Genomic DNA, 18,833 nt, shown 5'->3' with positions numbered 1-18,833 from the left:
ATTTTATAGCAAAGGGACTTGTAACTAAACCCAACATGCTTTAAGTGTGGTGGGTGTGCATGCCACAAGCATGTTGAGGATGCAAGTGGGTAAAAATTAGGGGGGGGGGGGGGGGGGGGGGAAGTTGAATTCGCAAGTGGTTGGATATTTACAGGAGCCAAACAACCCACTTTTTTTGCCTATCCTTAAAAATCACAGATACTTTTTCGAATTATCTCTCCCAGCATTTGTGCATCCCCATTTTGGAAGTTCAAATTTTTTTTTTTTTTCAGGTCCAATCTTGTGACTCCCATTTTTCCTCGTAAACAAAAAAGATATAAGATCGCAACAAAATGAAAATTTTAGAGTTCATGTGTGCAAAAAAATTTGAAAACTATAATAATGAATAGAAAATTATTTCACGCACTAAAAATGAACCCCAAAATCCATGTTTGGGATATTCCACTAGTAAAACCCCCTAATAATAGCTTGGTGGAATTTTATAGGAAAGGGACTTGTAACAGATCCCAGCATGCTTTAAGTGTGGTGGGTGTGCATGCCACAAGCATTTTGAGGATGCAAGTGGCCAAAAATTAGGGGGGGGTAGAAAAAGTTGAATTCTCAAGTGGTTGGATATTTACCAGAGCCAAACAACCCACTTTTTTTTGCCTATGCTTAAATATCACAGATACTTTTTGGAATTATCTCTCCCAGCATTTGTGCATCCCCATTTTGGATGTTCAAATTTTTTTTTATTTTTCAGGTCCAAACTTGTGACTCCCATTGTTCCTCGTAAACAAAAAACATATAAGATCGAAACAAAATGAAAATTTTAGAGTTCATGTGTGCAAAAAAATTTGAAAACTATAATAATGAATAGAAAATTATTTCACGCACTAAAAATCAGCCCCAAAATTCAAGTTTCGGAAATTCCACTAGTACAACGCCCTAATAATAGCTTGGTAGAATTTTATAGGAAAGGGACTTGCAATTGATCCCAACATGCTTTAAGTGTGGTGGGTGTGCATGCCACAAGCGTGTTGAGGATGCAAATGGCCAAAAATAAGGGGGGGTAGAAAAAGTTGAATTCTCAAATGGGTTGATATTTACCATAGCCAAACAACCCACTTTTTTTGCCTATCCTTAAAAATCACAGATACTTTTTGGAATTATCTCTCCCAGCATTTGTGCATCCCCATTTTGGATGTTCAAATTTTTTTTTTTTTCAGGTCCAAACTTGTGACTCCCATTTTTTCTCGTAAACAAAAAAGATATAAGATCGAAACAAAATGAAAACTTTAAAGTTCATGTGTGCAAAAAAATTTGAAAACTATAATAATGAATAGAAAATTATTTCACGCACTAAAAATGAACCCCAAAATCCATGTTTGGGAAATTCTACTAGTACAACCCCCTAATAATAGCTTGGTGGAATTTTATAGGAAAGGGACTTGTAACTGATCCCAACATGCTTTAAGTGTGGTGGGTGTGCATGCCACAACCATGTTGAGGATGCAAGTGGCCAAAAATTAGGGGGGGTAGAAAAAGTTGAATTCTCAAGTGGTTGGATATTTACCAGAGCCAAACAACCCACTTTTTTTACCTATCCTTAAAAATCACAGATACTTTTTGGAATTATCTCTCCCAGCATTTGTGCATCCCCATTTTGGATGTTCAAAATTTTTTTTTTTTTCAGGTCCAAACTTGTGACTCCCATTTTTCCTTGTAAAGAAAAAAGATATAAGATCGCAACAAAATGAAAATTTTAGAGTTCATGTGTGCAAAAGAATTTGAAAACTATAATAATGAATAGAAAATTATTTCACACACTAAAAATGAACCCCAAAATTCATGTTTGGGAAATTCCATAGTACAACCCCCTAATAATAGCTTGGTCGAATTTTATAGGAAAGGGACTTGTAACTGATCCCAACATCCTTTAAGTGTGGTGGGCGTGCATGCCACTAGCATGTTGAGGATGCAAATGGCCAAAAATTAGGGGGGGTAAAAAAAGTTGAATTCTCAAGTGGGTTGATATTTACCAGAGCCAAACAACCCACTTTTTTGGCCTATCCTTAAAAATCACATATACTTTTTCGAATTATCTCTCCCAGCATTTGTGCATCTCCATTTTGGATGTTCAAATTTTTTTTTTTTTCAAGTCAAAACTTGTGACTCCCATTTTTCCTCGTAAACAAAAAAGATATAGGATCGCAACAAAGTGAAAATTTTAGAGTTCATGTGTGCAAAAAAATTGAAAACTATAATAATGAATAGAAAATTGTTTCATGCAGTAAAAATGAACCCCAAAATCCATGTTTGGGAAATTCCACTAGTACAACCCCCTAATAATAGCTTGGTGGAATTTTATAGGAAAGGGACTTGTAACTGATCCCTATATGCTTTAAGTGTGGTGGGTGTGCATGCCGCAAGCATGTTGAGGATGCAAGTGGCCAAAAATTAGGGGGCGTAGAAAAAGATGAATTTTCAAGTGGTTGGATATTTACAGGAGCCAAACAACCCACTTTTTTTGCCTGTCCTTAAAAATCACAGATACTTTTTGGAATTATCTCTCCCAGCATTTGTGCATCCCCATTTTGGAAGTTCAAATTTTTTTTTTTTTTTTTTCAGGTCCAAACTTATGACTCCCATTTTTCCTCGTAAACAAAAAAGATATAAGATCGCAACAAAATGAAAATTTTAGAGTTCATGTGTGCAAAAAAATTTGAAAACTATAATAATGAATAGAAAATTATTTCACGCACTAAAAATGAACCCCAAAATCCATGTTTGGGAAATTCCACTAGTACAACCCCCTAATAATAGCTTGGAGGAATTGTATAGGAAAGGGACTTGTAACTGATCCCAACATGTTTTAAGTGTGGTGGGTGTGCATGCCACAAGCATGTTGAGGATGCAAGTGGCCAAAAATTAGGGGGGGTAGAAAAAGTTGAATTCTCAAGTGGTTTGATATTTACCAGAGCCAAACAACCCACTTTTTTTGCCTATCCTTAAAAATCACAGATACTTTTTCGAATTATCTCTCCCAGCATTTGTGCATCCCCATTTTGGAAGTTCAAATTTTTTTTTTTTTTTCAGGTCCAAACTTGTGACTCCCATTTTTCCTCGTAAACAAAAAAGATATAAGATCGCAACAAAATGAAAATTTTAGAGTTCATGTGTGCAAAAAAATTTGAAAACTATAATAATGAATAGAAAATTATTTCACGCACTAAAAATGAACCCTAAAATCCATGTTTGGGAAATTCCACAAGTACAACCCCCTAATAATAGCTTGGTGGAAGTTTATAGGAAAGGGACATGGAACTGATCCCAACATACTTTAAGTGTGGTGGGTGTGCATGCCACAAGCATGTTGAGGATGCAAGTGGCCAAAAATTAGGGGGGGTAGAAAAAGTTGAATTCTCAAGTGGTTGGATATTTACCAGAACCAAACAACCCACTTTTTTTACCTATCCTTAAAAATCACAGATACTTTTTCGAATTATCTCTCCCAGCATTTGTGCATCACCATTTTGGATGTTCAAATTTTTTTTTTTTTCAAGTCCAAACTTGTGACTCCCATTTTTCCTCGCAAACAAAAAAGATATAAGATCGCAACAAAGTGAAAATTTAAGAGTTCATGTGTGCAAAAAATTTTGAAAACTATAATAATGAATAGAAAATTGTTTCACGCAGTAAAAATGAACCCCAAAATCCATGTTTGGGAAATTCCACTAGTACAACCCCCTAATAATAGCTTGGTGGAAGTTTATAGGAAAGGGACTTTTAACAGATCCCAACATGCTTTAAGTGTGGTAGGTGTGCATGCCACAAGCATGTTGAGGATGCAAGTGGCCAAAAATTGGGGGGGTAGAAAAAGTTGAATTCTCAAGTGGTTGGATATTTACTGGAGCGAAACAACCCACTTTTTTTTCTATCCTTAAATATTACAGATACTTTTTCGAATTATCTATCCCCGCATTTGTGCATCCCCATTTTGGATGTTCAAATTTTTTTTTTTTTCAGGTCCAAACTTGTGTCTCCCATTTTTCCTCGTAAACAAAAAAGGTATAAGATCGCAACAAAAAGAAAATTTTAGAGTACATGTGTGCAAAAAAATTTAAAAACTATAATAATGAATAGAAAATTATTTCACGCACTAAAAATGAACCCCAAAATCCATGTTTGGGAAATTCCACTAGTACAACCCCCTAATAATAGCTTGGTGGAAGTTTATAGGAAAGGGACTTGTAACTGATCCCTACATGCTTTAAGTGTGGTGGGTGTGCATGCCACAAGCATGTTGAGGATCCAAGTGGCCAAAAATTAGGGGGGGTAGAAAAAGTTGAATTCTCAAGTGGTCGGATATTTACTAGAGCCAAACAACCCACTTTTTTTGCCTATCCTTAAAAATCACAGATACTTTTTGGAATTATCTCTCCCAGCATTTGTGCATCCCCATTTTGGATGTTCAAATTTTTTTTTTTTTTTAGGTCCAATCTTCTGACTCCCATTTTTCCTCGTAAACAAAAAAGATAAGAGATCGAAACAAAATGAAATGTTTAGAGTTCATGTGTGCAAAAAAATTTGAAATCTATAATAATGAATAGAAAATTATTTCACGCACTAAAAATGAACCCCAAAATTTATGTTTGGGAAATTCCACTAGTACAACCCCTTAATAATAGCTTGGTGGAATTTTATAGCAAAGGGACTTGTAACTAAACCCAACATGCTTTAAGTGTGGTGGGTGTGCATGCCACAAGCATGTTGAGGATGCAAGTGAGTAAAAATTAGGGGGGGGGGGGGGGGGGGGGGGGAAGTTGAATTCTCAAGTGGTTGGATATTTACAGGAGCCAAACAACCCACTTTTTTTTGCCTATCCTTAAAAATCACAGATACTTTTTCGAATTATCTCTCCCAGCATTTGTGCATCCCCATTTTGGAAGTTCAAATTTTTTTTTTTTTTTCAGGTCCAATCTTGTGACTCCCATTTTTCCTCGTAAACAAAAAAGATATAAGATCGCAACAAAATGAAAATTTTAGAGTTCATGTGTGCAAAAAAATTTGAAAACTATAATAATGAATAGAAAATTATTTCACGCACTAAAAATGAACCCCAAAATCCATGTTTGGGAAATTCCACTAGTAAAACCCCCTAATAATAGCTTGGTGGAATTTTATAGGAAAGGGACTTGTAACAGATCCCAGCATGCTTTAAGTGTGGTGGGTGTGCATGCCACAAGCATTTTGAGGATGCAAGTGGCCAAAAATTAGGGGGGGGTAGAAAAAGTTGAATTCTCAAGTGGTTGGATATTTACCAGAGCCAAACAACCCACTTTTTTTTGCCTATGCTTAAATATCACAGATACTTTTTGGAATTATCTCTCCCAGCATTTGTGCATCCCCATTTTGGATGTTCAAATTTTTTTTTATTTTTCAGGTCCAAACTTGTGACTCCCATTGTTCCTCGTAAACAAAAAACATATAAGATCGAAACAAAATGAAAATTTTAGAGTTCATGTGTGCAAAAAAATTTGAAAACTATAATAATGAATAGAAAATTATTTCACGCACTAAAAATCAGCCCCAAAATTCAAGTTTCGGAAATTCCACTAGTACAACGCCCTAATAATAGCTTGGTGGAATTTTATAGGAAAGGGACTTGCAATTGATCCCAACATGCTTTAAGTGTGGTGGGTGTGCATGCCACAAGCGTGTTGAGGATGCAAATGGCCAAAAATAAGGGGGGGTAGAAAAAGTTGAATTCTCAAATGGGTTGATATTTACCATAGCCAAACAACCCACTTTTTTTGCCTATCCTTAAAAATCACAGATACTTTTTGGAATTATCTCTCCCAGCATTTGTGCATCCCCATTTTGGATGTTCAAATTTTTTTTTTTTTCAGGTCCAAACTTGTGACTCCCATTTTTTCTCGTAAACAAAAAAGATATAAGATCGCAACAAAATGAAAACTTTAAAGTTCATGTGTGCAAAAAAATTTGAAAACTATAATAATGAATAGAAAATTATTTCACGCACTAAAAATGAACCCCAAAATCCATGTTTGGGAAATTCTACTAGTACAACCCCCTAATAATAGCTTGGTGGAATTTTATAGGAAAGGGACTTGTAACTGATCCCAACATGCTTTAAGTGTGGTGGGTGTGCATGCCACAACCATGTTGAGGATGCAAGTGGCCAAAAATTAGGGGGGGTAGAAAAAGTTGAATTCTCAAGTGGTTGGATATTTACCAGAGCCAAACAACCCACTTTTTTTACCTATCCTTAAAAATCACAGATACTTTTTGGAATTATCTCTCCCAGCATTTGTGCATCCCCATTTTGGATGTTCAAAATTTTTTTTTTTTTCAGGTCCAAACTTGTGACTCCCATTTTTCCTTGTAAAGAAAAAAGATATAAGATCGCAACAAAATGAAAATTTTAGAGTTCATGTGTGCAAAAAAATTTGAAAACTATAATAATGAATAGAAAATTATTTCACACACTAAAAATGAACCCCAAAATTCATGTTTGGGAAATTCCATAGTACAACCCCCTAATAATAGCTTGGTCGAATTTTATAGGAAAGGGACTTGTAACTGATCCCAACATCCTTTAAGTGTGGTGGGCGTGCATGCCACTAGCATGTTGAGGATGCAAATGGCCAAAAATTAGGGGGGGTAGAAAAAGTTGAATTCTCAAGTGGGTTGATATTTACCAGAGCCAAACAACCCACTTTTTTGGCCTATCCTTAAAAATCACATATACTTTTTCGAATTATCTCTCCCAGCATTTGTGCATCTCCATTTTGGATGTTCAAATTTTTTTTTTTTTCAAGTCAAAACTTGTGACTCCCATTTTTCCTCGTAAACAAAAAAGATATAGGATCGCAACAAAGTGAAAATTTTAGAGTTCATGTGTGCAAAAAAATTGAAAACTATAATAATGAATAGAAAATTGTTTCATGCAGTAAAAATGAACCCCAAAATCCATGTTTGGGAAATTCCACTAGTACAACCCCCTAATAATAGCTTGGTGGAATTTTATAGGAAAGGGACTTGTAACTGATCCCTACATGCTTTAAGTGTGGTGGGTGTGCATGCCGCAAGCATGTTGAGGATGCAAGTGGCCAAAAATTAGGGGGCGTAGAAAAAGTTGAATTTTCAAGTGGTTGGATATTTACAGGAGCCAAACAACCCACTTTTTTTGCCTATCCTTAAAAATCACAGATACTTTTTCGAATTATCTCTCCCAGCATTTGTGCATCCCCATTTTGGATGTTCAAATTTTTTTTTTTTTTTTCAGGTCCAAACTTGTGACTCCCATTTTTCCTCGTAAACAAAAAAGATAAGAGATCGCAACAAAATGAAATGTTTAGAGTTCATATGTGCAAAAAAATTTGAAAACTATAATAATGAATAGAAAATTATTTCACGCACTAAAAATGAACCCCAAAATTTATGTTTGGGAAATTCCACTAGTACAACCCCTTAATAATAGCTTGGTGGAATTTTATAGCAAAGGGACTTGTAACTGATCCCAACATGCTTTAAGTGTGGTGGGTGTGCATGCCACAAGCATGTTGAGGATGCAAGTGGGCAAAAATTAGGGGGGGGGAGAAAAAGTTGAATTCTCAAGTGGTTGGATATTTACAGGAGCCAAACAACCCACTTTTTTTGCCTGTCCTTAAAAATCACAGATACTTTTTGGAATTATCTCTCCCAGCATTTGTGCATCCCCATTTTGGAAGTTCAAATTTTTTTTTTTTTTTTTCAGGTCCAAACTTATGACTCCCATTTTTCCTCGTAAACAAAAAAGATATAAGATCGCAACAAAATGAAAATTTTAGAGTTCATGTGTGCAAAAAAATTTGAAAACTATAATAATGAATAGAAAATTATTTCACGCACTAAAAATGAACCCCAAAATCCATGTTTGGGAAATTCCACTAGTACAACCCCCTAATAATAGCTTGGAGGAATTGTATAGGAAAGGGACTTGTAACTGATCCCAACATGTTTTAAGTGTGGTGGGTGTGCATGCCACAAGCATGTTGAGGATGCAAGTGGCCAAAAATTAGGGGGGGTAGAAAAAGTTGAATTCTCAAGTGGTTTGATATTTACCAGAGCCAAACAACCCACTTTTTTTGCCTATCCTTAAAAATCACAGATACTTTTTCGAATTATCTCTCCCAGCATTTGTGCATCCCCATTTTGGAAGTTCAAATTTTTTTTTTTTTTCAGGTCCAAACTTGTGACTCCCATTTTTCCTCGTAAACAAAAAAGATATAAGATCGCAACAAAATGAAAATTTTAGAGTTCATGTGTGCAAAAAAATTTGAAAACTATAATAATGAATAGAAAATTATTTCACGCACTAAAAATGAACCCTAAAATCCATGTTTGGGAAATTCCACAAGTACAACCCCCTAATAATAGCTTGGTGGAAGTTTATAGGAAAGGGACCTGGAACTGATCCCAACATACTTTAAGTGTGGTGGGTGTGCATGCCACAAGCATGTTGAGGATGCAAGTGGCCAAAAATTAGGGGGGGTAGAAAAAGTTGAATTCTCAAGTGGTTGGATATTTACAGGAGCCAAACAACCCACTTTTTTTGCCTATCCTTAAAAATCACAGATACTTTTTGGAATTGTCTCTCCCTGCATTTGTGCATCCCCATTTTGGATGTTCAAATTTTTTTTTTTTCAGGTCCAAACTTGTGACTCCCATTTGTCCTCGTAAACAAAAAAGATATAAGATCGCAACAAAATGAAAATTTTAGATTTCATGTGTGCAAAAAAATTTGAAAACTATAATAATGAATAGAATATTATTTCACGCACTAAAAACGAACCCCAAAATTCAAGTTTGGGAAATTCCACTAGTACAACACCGTAATAATAGCTTGGTGGAATTTTATAGGAAAGGGATTTGTAACTGATCCCAACATGCTTTAAGTGTGGTGGGTGTGCATGCCACAAGCATGTTGAGGATGCAAATGGCCAAAAATTAGGGGGGGTAGAAAAAGTTGAATTCTCAAGTGGGTTGATATTTACCAGAGCCAAACAACCCACTTTTTTGAGTATCCTTAAAAATCACAGATACTTTTTCGAATTATCTCTCCCAGCATTTGTGCATCCCCATTTTGGATGTTCAAATTTTTTTTTTTTTTTCAGGTCTGAACTTGTGACTCCTATTTTTCCTCGTAAACAAAAAGGATATAAAATCGCAACAAAATGAAAATTTTCGAGCTCATGTGTGCAAAAAAATTTGAAAAATATAATAATGAATAGAAAATTATTTCACGCACTAAAAATGAACCCCAAAATCCATGTTTGGGAAATTCCACTAGTACAACCCCCTAATAATAGCTTGGTGGAAGTTTATAGGAAAGGGACTTGTAACTGATCCCAGCATGCTTTAAGTGTGGTGGGTGTGCATGCCACAAGCATGTTGAGGATGCAAGTGGCCAAAAATTAGAGGGGGTAGAAAAAGTTGAATTCTCAAGTGGTTGGATATTTACAGGAGCCAAACAACCCACTTTTTTTGCCTATCCTTAAATATCACAGATACTTTCTGGAATTATCTCTCCCAGCATTTGTGCATCCCCATTTTGGATGTTCAAATTTTTTTTTTTTTTTTTTCAGGTCCAAACTGCTGACTCTCTTTATTCCTCGTAAACAAAAAAGATATAAGATCGCAACAAAATGAAAATTTTAGAGTTCATGTGTGCAAAAAAATTTGAAAACTATAATAATGAATAGAAAATTATTTCTCGCACTAAAAATGAACCCCAAAATCCATGTTTGGGAAATTCCACTAGTACAACCCCCTAATAATAGCTTGGTGGAAGTTTATAGGAAAGGGACTTGTAACTGATCCCAACATGCTTTTAGGTGTGGTGGGTGTGTATGCCACAAGCATGTTGAGGATGCAAGTGGCCAAAAATTAGGGGGGGTAGAAAAAGTTGAATTCTCAAGTGGTTGGATATTTACAGGAGCCAAACAACCCAATATTTTGCCTATCCTTAAAAAGCACAGATACTTTTTGGAATTATCTCTCCCAGCATTTGAGCGTCCGCATTTTGGATGCTCAATTTTTTTTTTTTTTTTAGGTCCAAACTTGTGACTCCCATTTTTCCTCGTAAACAAAAAAGATATAAGATCGCAACAAAATGAAAATTTTAGAGTTCATGTGTGCAAAAAAATTTGAAAACAATAATAATGAATAGAAAATTATTTCACGCACTAAAAATGAACCCCAAAATCCATGTTTGGGAAATTCCACTAGTATGACCCCCTAATAATAGCTTGGTGGAATTTTATAAGAAAAGGACTTGTAACTGATACCAACATGCTTTAAGTGTGGTGGGTGTGCATGCCACAAGCATGTTGAGGATGCAAATGGCCAAAAATTAGGGGGGGGGTAGAAAAAGTTGAATTCTCAAGTGGTTGGATATTTACAGGAGCCAAACAACCCACTTTTTTTGCCTATCCTTAAAAATCACAGATACTTTTTGGAATTATCTCTCCCAGCATTTGTGCATCCGCATTTTGGATGTTCAAATTTTTTTTTTTTTTCAGGTCCAAACTTGTGACTCCCATTTTTCCTCGTAAACAAAAAAGATACAAGATCGCAACAAAATAAAAATTTTACAGCTCATGTGTGCAAAAAAATTTGAAAACTATAATAATGAATAGAATATTATTTCACGCACTAAAAATGAACCCCAAAATCCATGTTTCGGAAATTCCACTAGTACAACCCCCTAATAATAGCTTGGTGGAATTTTATAGGAAAGGGACTTGTAACTGATCCCAACAGGCTTTAAGTCTGGTGGGAGTGCATGCCACAAGCATGTTGAGGATGCAAGTGGCCAAAAATTAGGGTGGTTAGAAAAAGTTGAATTCTCAAGTGGTACTTTTTTGCCTATCCTTAAAAATCACAGATACTTTTTGGAATTATATCTCCGAGCATTTGTGCATCCCCATTTTTGGATGTTCAAAATTTTTTTTTTTTTAGGTCCGATCATGTGAATCCCATTTTTCCTCGTAAACAAAAAAGATATAAGATCGCAACAAAATAAAAATTTTAGAGTTCATGTGTGCAAAAAAATTTGAAAACAATAATAATGAATAGAAAATTATTTCACGCACTAAAAATGAACCCCAAAATCTATGTTTTGGAAATTCCACTAGTACAACCCCATAATAATAGCTTCGTGGAATTTTATAGGAAAGGGACTTGTAACTGATCCCAACAGGCTTTAAGTGTGGTGGGTGTGCACGCCACAAGCATGTTGAGGATGCAAGTGGCCAAAAATTAGGGGGGGTAGAAAAAGTTGAATTCTCAAGTGATTGGATATTTACCAGAGCCAAACAACCCACTTTTTTTACCTATCCTTAAAAATCACAGATACTTTTTGGAATTATCTCTCCCAGCATTTGCGCATCCCCATTTTGGATGTTCAAATATTTTTTTTTTCAGGTCCGAACTTGTGACTCCCATTTTTCCTCGTAAACAAAAAAGATATAAGATCGCAACAAAATAAAAATTTTAGAGTTCATGTGTGCAAAAAAATTTGAAAACTATAATAATGAATAGAAAATTATTTCACGCACTAAAAATGATCCCCAAAATCCATGTTCGGGAAATTCAACTAGTACAACCCCCTAATAATAGCTTCGTGGAATTTTATAGGAAAGGGACTTGTAACTGATCCCAACAGGCTTTAAATCTGGTGGGTGTGCATGCCACAAGCATGTTGAGGATGCAAGTGGCCAAAAATTAGGGGGGTAGAAAAAGTTGAATTCTCAAGTGGTTGGATATTTACCAGAGCCAAACAACCCACTTTTTTTGCCTATCCTTAAAAATCACAGATACTTTTTGGAATTATCTTTCCCAGCATTTGCGCATCCCCATTTTGGATGTTCCAATTTTTTTTTTTTCAGGTCCGAACTTGTGACTCCCATTTTTCCTTGTAAGCAAAAAAGATATAAGATCGCAACAAAATGAAAATGTTAGAGTTCATGTGTGCAAAAAAATTTGAAAACTATAATAATGAATAGAATATTATTTCACGCACTAAAAATGTACCCAAAATCCATGTTTGGGAAATTCCACTAGTACAACCCCCTAATAATAGCTTGGTGGAATTTTATAAGAAAGCGACTTGTAACTGATCCCAACAGGCTTTAAGTATGGTGGGTGTGCATGCCACAAGCATGTTGAGGAAGCAAGTGGCCAAAAATTAGGGGGGGTAGAAAAAGTTGAATTCTCAAGTGGTTGGATATTTACGAGAGCCAAACAACCCACTTTTTTTGCCTATCCTTAAAAATCACAGATACTTTTTGGAATTATCTCTCCCAGCATTTGTGCATCCCCATTTTGGATGTTCAAAAATTTTTTTTTTTTCTCCGGTCCAAACCTGTGACTACCATTTTTCATCGTAAACAAAAAAGATATAAGATCGCTACAAAATGAAAATTTTAGAGTTCATGTGTGCGAAAAAATTTGAAAACTATAATAATGAATAGAAAATTATTTCACGCACTAAAAATGAACCCCAAAATTCATGTTTGGGAAATTCCATTAGTACAACCCCCTAATAATAGCTTGGTGGAATTTTATAAGAAAAGGACTTGTAACTGATACCAACATGCTTTAAGTGTGGTGGGTGTGCATGCCACAAGCATGTTGAGGATGCAAATGGCCAAAAATTAGGGGGGGGTAGAAAAAGTTGAATTCTCAAGTGGTTGGATATTTACAGGAGCAAAACAACCCACTTTTTTTGCCTATCCTTAAAAATCACAGATACTTTTTTGAATTATCTCTCCCAGCATTTGTGCATCCCAATTTTGGATGTTCAAAATTTTTTTTTTTCTCAGGTCCAAACTTGTGACTCCCATTTTTCATCGTAAACAAAAAAGATATATGATCGCAACAAAATGAAAATTTTAGAGTTCATGTGTGCGAAAAAATTTGAAAACTATAATAATGAATAGAAAATTATTTCATGCACTAAAAATGAACCCCAAAACCCAAGTTTGGGAAATTCCACTAGTACAACACCCTAATAATAGCTTGGTGGAATTTTATAGGAAAGGGACTTGTAACTGATCCCAACATGCTTTAAGTGTGGTGGGTGTGCATGCCACAAGCATGTTGAGGATGCAAGTGGCCAAAAATTAGGGGGTAGAAAAAGTTGAATTTTCAAGTGGTTGGATATTTACCAGAGCCAAACAACCTACTTTTTTTGCCTATCCTTGAAAATAACAGATACTTTTTGCAATTATCTCTCCCAGCATTTGTGCATCCCCATTTTGGATGTTCAAATTTTTTTTTTTTTCAAGTCCAAACTTGTGACTCCCATTTTTCCTCGTAAACAAAAAAGATATAATATCGCAATGAAATGAAAATTTTAGAGTTCATGTGTGCAAAAAAATTTGAAAACTATAATAATGAATAGAAAATTATTTCACTCACTAAAAATGAACCCCAAAATCCATCTTTGGGAAATTCCACTAGTACAACCCCCTAATAATAGCTTGGTGGAATTTTATCGGAAAGGGACTTGTAACAGATCCCAACAGGCTTTAAGTGTGGTGGGAGTGCATGCCACAAGCATGTTGAGGATGCAAGTGCCCAAAAATTAGGGGGGGTAGAAAAAGTTGAAATCTCAAGTGGTACTTTTTTACCTATCCTTAAAAATCACAGATACTTTTTGGAATTATCTCTCCCAGCATTTGTGCATCCCCATTTTTGGATGTTCAAATTTTTTTTTTTTCAGGTCCGAACATGTGACTCCCATTTTTCCTCGTAAATAAAAAAGTTATCAGATCGCAACAAAATGAAAATTTTAGAGTTCATGTGTGCAAAAAAATTTGAAAACTATAATAATGAATAGAAATTTATTTCACGCACTAAAAATGAACCCCAAAATCCATGTTTGGGAAATTCCACTAGTACAACCCCCCCCTAATAATAGCTTGGTGGAATTTTTTTGGAAAGGGACTTGTAACTGATCCCAACATGCTTTAAGTGTGGTGGGTGTGCATGCCACAAGCATGTAGAGGATTCAAGTGGCCAAAAACTAGGGGGGGTAGAAAAAGTTGTATTCTCAAGTGGTTGGATATTTACCAGAGCCAAACAACCCACTTTTTCCCTATCCTTAACATCACTGATACTTTTTGGAATTATCTCTCCCTGCATTTGTGCATCCCCATTTTGGATGTTCAAATTTTTTTTTTTTTTTCAGGTCCAAACTTGTGACTCCCATTTTTCTTCGTAAACAAAAACGATATAAGATCGCAACAAAATGAAAATTTTAGAGTTCATGTGTGCAAAAAATTTTTAAACTATAATAATGAATAGAATATTATTTCACGCACTAAAAATGAACCCCAAAATCCATGTTTGGGAAATTCCACTAGTACAACCCCCTAATAATAGCTTGGTGGAATTTTATAGGAAAGGGACTTGTAACTGATCCCAGCATGCTTTAAGTGTGGTGGGTGTGCATGCCACAAGCATGTTGAGGATGCAAGTGGCCAAAAATTAGGGGGGGTAGAAAAAGTTGAATTCTCAAGTGGTTGGATATTTACAGGAGCCAAACAACCCACTTTTTTTGCCTATCCTTAAATATCACAGATACTTTCTAGAATTATCTCTCCCAGCATTTGTGCATCCACATTTTGGATGTTCAAATTTTTTTTTTTTTTTTTTCAGGTCCAAACTTGTGACTCCCTTTTTTCCTCGTAAACAAAAAAGATATAAGATCGCAACAAAATGAAAATTTTAGAGTTCATGTGTGCAAAAAAATTTGAAAACTATAATATTGAATAGAAAATTATTTCTCGCACTAAAAATGAACCCCAAAATCCATGTTAGGGAAATTCCACTAGTACAACCCCCTAATAATAGCTTGGTGGAAGTTTATAGGAAAGGGACTTGTAACTGATCCCAACATGCTTTTAGGTGTGGTGGGTGTGCATGCCACAAGCATGTTGAGGATGCAAGTGGCCAAAAATTAGGGGGGGTAGAAAAAGTTGAATTCTCAAGTGGTTGGATATTTACAGGAGCCAAACAACCCATTTTTTTGCCTATCCTTAAATATCACAGATACTTTTTGGAATTATCTCTCCCAGCATTTGTGCAACCCCATTTTGGATGTTCAAATTTTTTTTTTTTTTTTTCAGGTCCAAACTTGTGACTCCTTTTTTTCCTCGTAAACAAAAAAGATATAAGATCACAACAAAATGAAAAGTTTAGAGTTCATGTGTGCAAAAAAATTTGTAAACTATAATAATGAATAGAAAATTATTTAACGCACTAAAAATGAACCCCAAAATCCTTGTTTGGGAAATTCCACTAGTACAACCCGCTAATAAGTGCTTGGTGGAATTTTATAGGAAAGGGACTTGTAACTGATCCCAACAAGCTTTAAGTGTGGTGGGTGTGCATGCCACAAGCATGTTGAGGATGCAAGTGGCCAAAAATTAGGGAGGGTAGAAAAAGTTGAATTCTCAAGTGGTTGGATATTTACAGGAGCCAAACAACCCAATTTTTTGCCTATCCTTAAAAATCACAGATACTTTTTGGAATTATCTCTCCCAGCATTTGTGCATCCGCATTTTGGATGTTCAATTTTTTTTTTTTTCAGGTCCAAACTTGTGACTCCCATTTTTCCTCGTAAACAAAAAAGATATAAGATCGCAACAAAATGAAAATATTAGAGTTCATGTGTGCAAAAAAATTTGAAAAATATAATAATGAATAGAAAATTATTTCACGCAGTAAAAATGAACCCCAAAATCCATGTTTGGGAAATTCCACTAGTATGACCCCCTAATAATAGCTTGGTGGAATTTTATAAGAAAGGGACTTGTAACTGATACCAACATGCTTTAAGTGTGGTGGGTGTGCATGCCACAAGCATGTTGAGGATGCAAATGGCCAAAAATTAGGGGGGGGTAGAAAAAGTTGAATTCTCAAGTGGTTGGATATTTACAGGAGCCAAACAACCCACTTTTTTTGCCTATCCGTAAAAATCACAGATACTTTTTGGAATTATCTCTCCCAGCATTTGTGCATCCGCATTTTGGATGTTCAAATTTTTTTTTTTTTTCAGGTCCAATCTTGTGACTCCCATTTTTCCTCGTAAACAAAAAAGATATAAGATCGCAACAAAATGAAAATTTTAGAGTTCATGTGTGCAAAAAAATTTGAAAACAATAATAATGAATAGAAAATTATTTCACGCAGTAAAAATGAACCCCAAAATCCATGTTTGGGAAATTCCACTAGTACGACCCCGTAATAATAGCTTGGTGGAATTTTATAAGAAAGGGACTTGTAACTGATACCAACATGCTTTAAGTGTGGTGGGTGTGCATGCCACAAGCTTGTTGAGGATGCAAGTGGCCAAAAATTAGGGGGGGGGGGGGGGGGGGGGGGGGGGAGAAAAAGTTGAATTCTCAAGTGGTTAGATATTTACCAGAGCCAAACAACCCACTTTTTTTGCCTATCCTTAAAAATCACAGATACTTTTTGGAATTATCTTTCCCAGCATTTGCGCATCCCCATTTGGATGTTCAAAATTTTTTTTTTTTCAGGTCCGAACTTGTGACTCCCATTTTTCCTCGTAAACAAAAAAGATATAAGATCGCAACAAAATAAAAATTTTAGAGTTCATGTGTGCAAAAAAATTTGAAAACTATAATAATGAATAGAAAATTATTTCACGCACTAAAAATGATCCCCAAAATGCATGTTTGGGAAATTCCACTAGTACAGCCCCCTAATAATAGCTTCGTAGAATTTTATAGGAAAGGGACTTGTAACTGATCCCAACATGCTTTAAGTGTGGTGGGTGTGCATGCCACAAGCATGTTGTGGATGTAAGTGGCCAAAAATTAGGGGGGGGGCGGGGGGGGGGGGGGGGGGGGGTGGGGGGGTGTGCGTAGAAAAAGTTGAATGCAAGTGGCCAAAAATTAGGGGGGGTAGAAAAAGTTGTATTCTCAAGTGGTTGGATATTTACCAGAGCCAAACAACCCACTTTTTCCCTATCCTTAACATCACTGATACTTTTTGGAATTATCTCTCCCAGCATTTGTGCATCCCCATTTTGGATGTTCAAATTTTTTTTTTTTTTTCAGGTCCAAACTTGTGACTCCCATTTTTCCTCGTAAACAAAAACGATATAAGATCGCAACAAAATGAAAATTTTAGAGTTCATGTGTGCAAAAAATTTTTAAACTATAATAATGAATAGAATATTATTTCACGCACTAAAAATGAACCCCAAAATCCATGTTTGGGAAATTCCACTAGTACAACCCCCTAATAATAGCTTGGTGGAATTTTATAGGAAAGGGACTTGTAACTGATCCCAACAGGCTTTAAGTATGGTGGGAGTGCATGCCACAAGCATGTTGAGGATGCAAGTGGCCAAAAATTAGGGGGTTAGAAAAAGTCGAATTCTCAAGTGGTACTTTTTTGCCTATCCTTAAAAATCACAGATACTTTTTGGAATTATCTCTCCCAGCATTTGTGCATCCCCATTTTTGGATGTTCAAAAATTTTTTTTTTTCAGGTCCGAACATGTGAATCCCATTTTTCCTCGTAAACAAAAAAGATATAAGATCGCAACAAAATAAAAATTTTAGAGTTCATGTGTGCAAAAAAATTTGAAAACAATAATAATGAATAGAAAATTATTTCACGCACTAAAAATGAACCCCAAAATCGATGTTTTGGAAATCCCACTAGTACAACCCCATAATAATAGCTTTGTGGAATTATAGGAAAGGGACTCGTAACTGATCCCAACAGGCTTTAAGTCTGGTGGGTGTGCATGCCACAAGCATGTTGAGGATGCAAGTGGCCAAAAATTAGGGGGGGTAGAAACAGTTGAATTCTCAAGTGATTGGATATTTACCAGAGCCAAACAACCCACTTTTTTTGCCTATCCTTAAAAATCACAGATACTTTTTCGAATTATCTCTCCCAGCATTTGCGCATCCCCATTTTGGATGTTCAAATATTTTTTATTTTCAGGTCCGAACTTGTGACTCCCATTTTTCCTCGTAAAGAAAAAAGATATAAGATCGCAACAAAATAAAAATTTTAGAGTTCATGTGTGCAAAAAAATTTGAAAACTATAATAATGAATAGAATATTATTTCACGCACTAAAAATGAACCCCAAAATTCAAGTTTGCGAAATTCCACTAGTACAACCCCCTAATAATAGCTTGGTGGAATTTTATAGGAAAGGGACTTGTAACTGATCCCAACATGCTTTAAGTGTGGTGGGTGTGCATGCCACAAGCATGTTGAGGATGCAAATGGCCAAAAATTAGGGGGGGTAGAAAAAGTTGAATTCTCAAGTGGGTTGATATTTACCAGAGCCAAACAACCCACTTTTTTTGCCTATCCTTAAAAATCACAGATACTTTTTCGAATTATCTCTCCCAGCATTTGTGCATCCCCATTTAGGATGTTCAAATTTTTTTTTTTTTTTCAGGTCTGAACTTGTGACTCCCATTTTTCATCGTAAACAAAAAAGATATAAGATCGCAACAAAATGAAAATTTTCGAGCTCATGTGTGCAAAAAAATTTGAAAAATATAATAATGAATAGAAAATTATTTCACGCACTAAAAATGAACCCCAAAATCCATGTTTGGGAAATTCCACTAGTACAACCCCCTAATAATAGCTTGGTGGAAGTTTATAGGAAAGGGACTTGTAACTGATCCCAGCATGCTTCAAGTGTGGTGGGTGTGCATGCCACAAGCATGTTGACGATGCAAGTGGCCAAAAATTAGGGGGGGTAGAAAAAGTTGA

This window comes from Aristolochia californica, unplaced genomic scaffold (genome assembly GCF_029961685.1).
Source record: "Aristolochia californica isolate CCGP_79_NKW_82.1479 unplaced genomic scaffold, dmAriCali1.0.hap1 SCAF_3, whole genome shotgun sequence".
In the NCBI taxonomy this organism is placed as follows: Eukaryota; Viridiplantae; Streptophyta; class Magnoliopsida; order Piperales; family Aristolochiaceae; genus Aristolochia; species Aristolochia californica.
Note: the sequence above shows the minus strand (reverse complement) of the source record.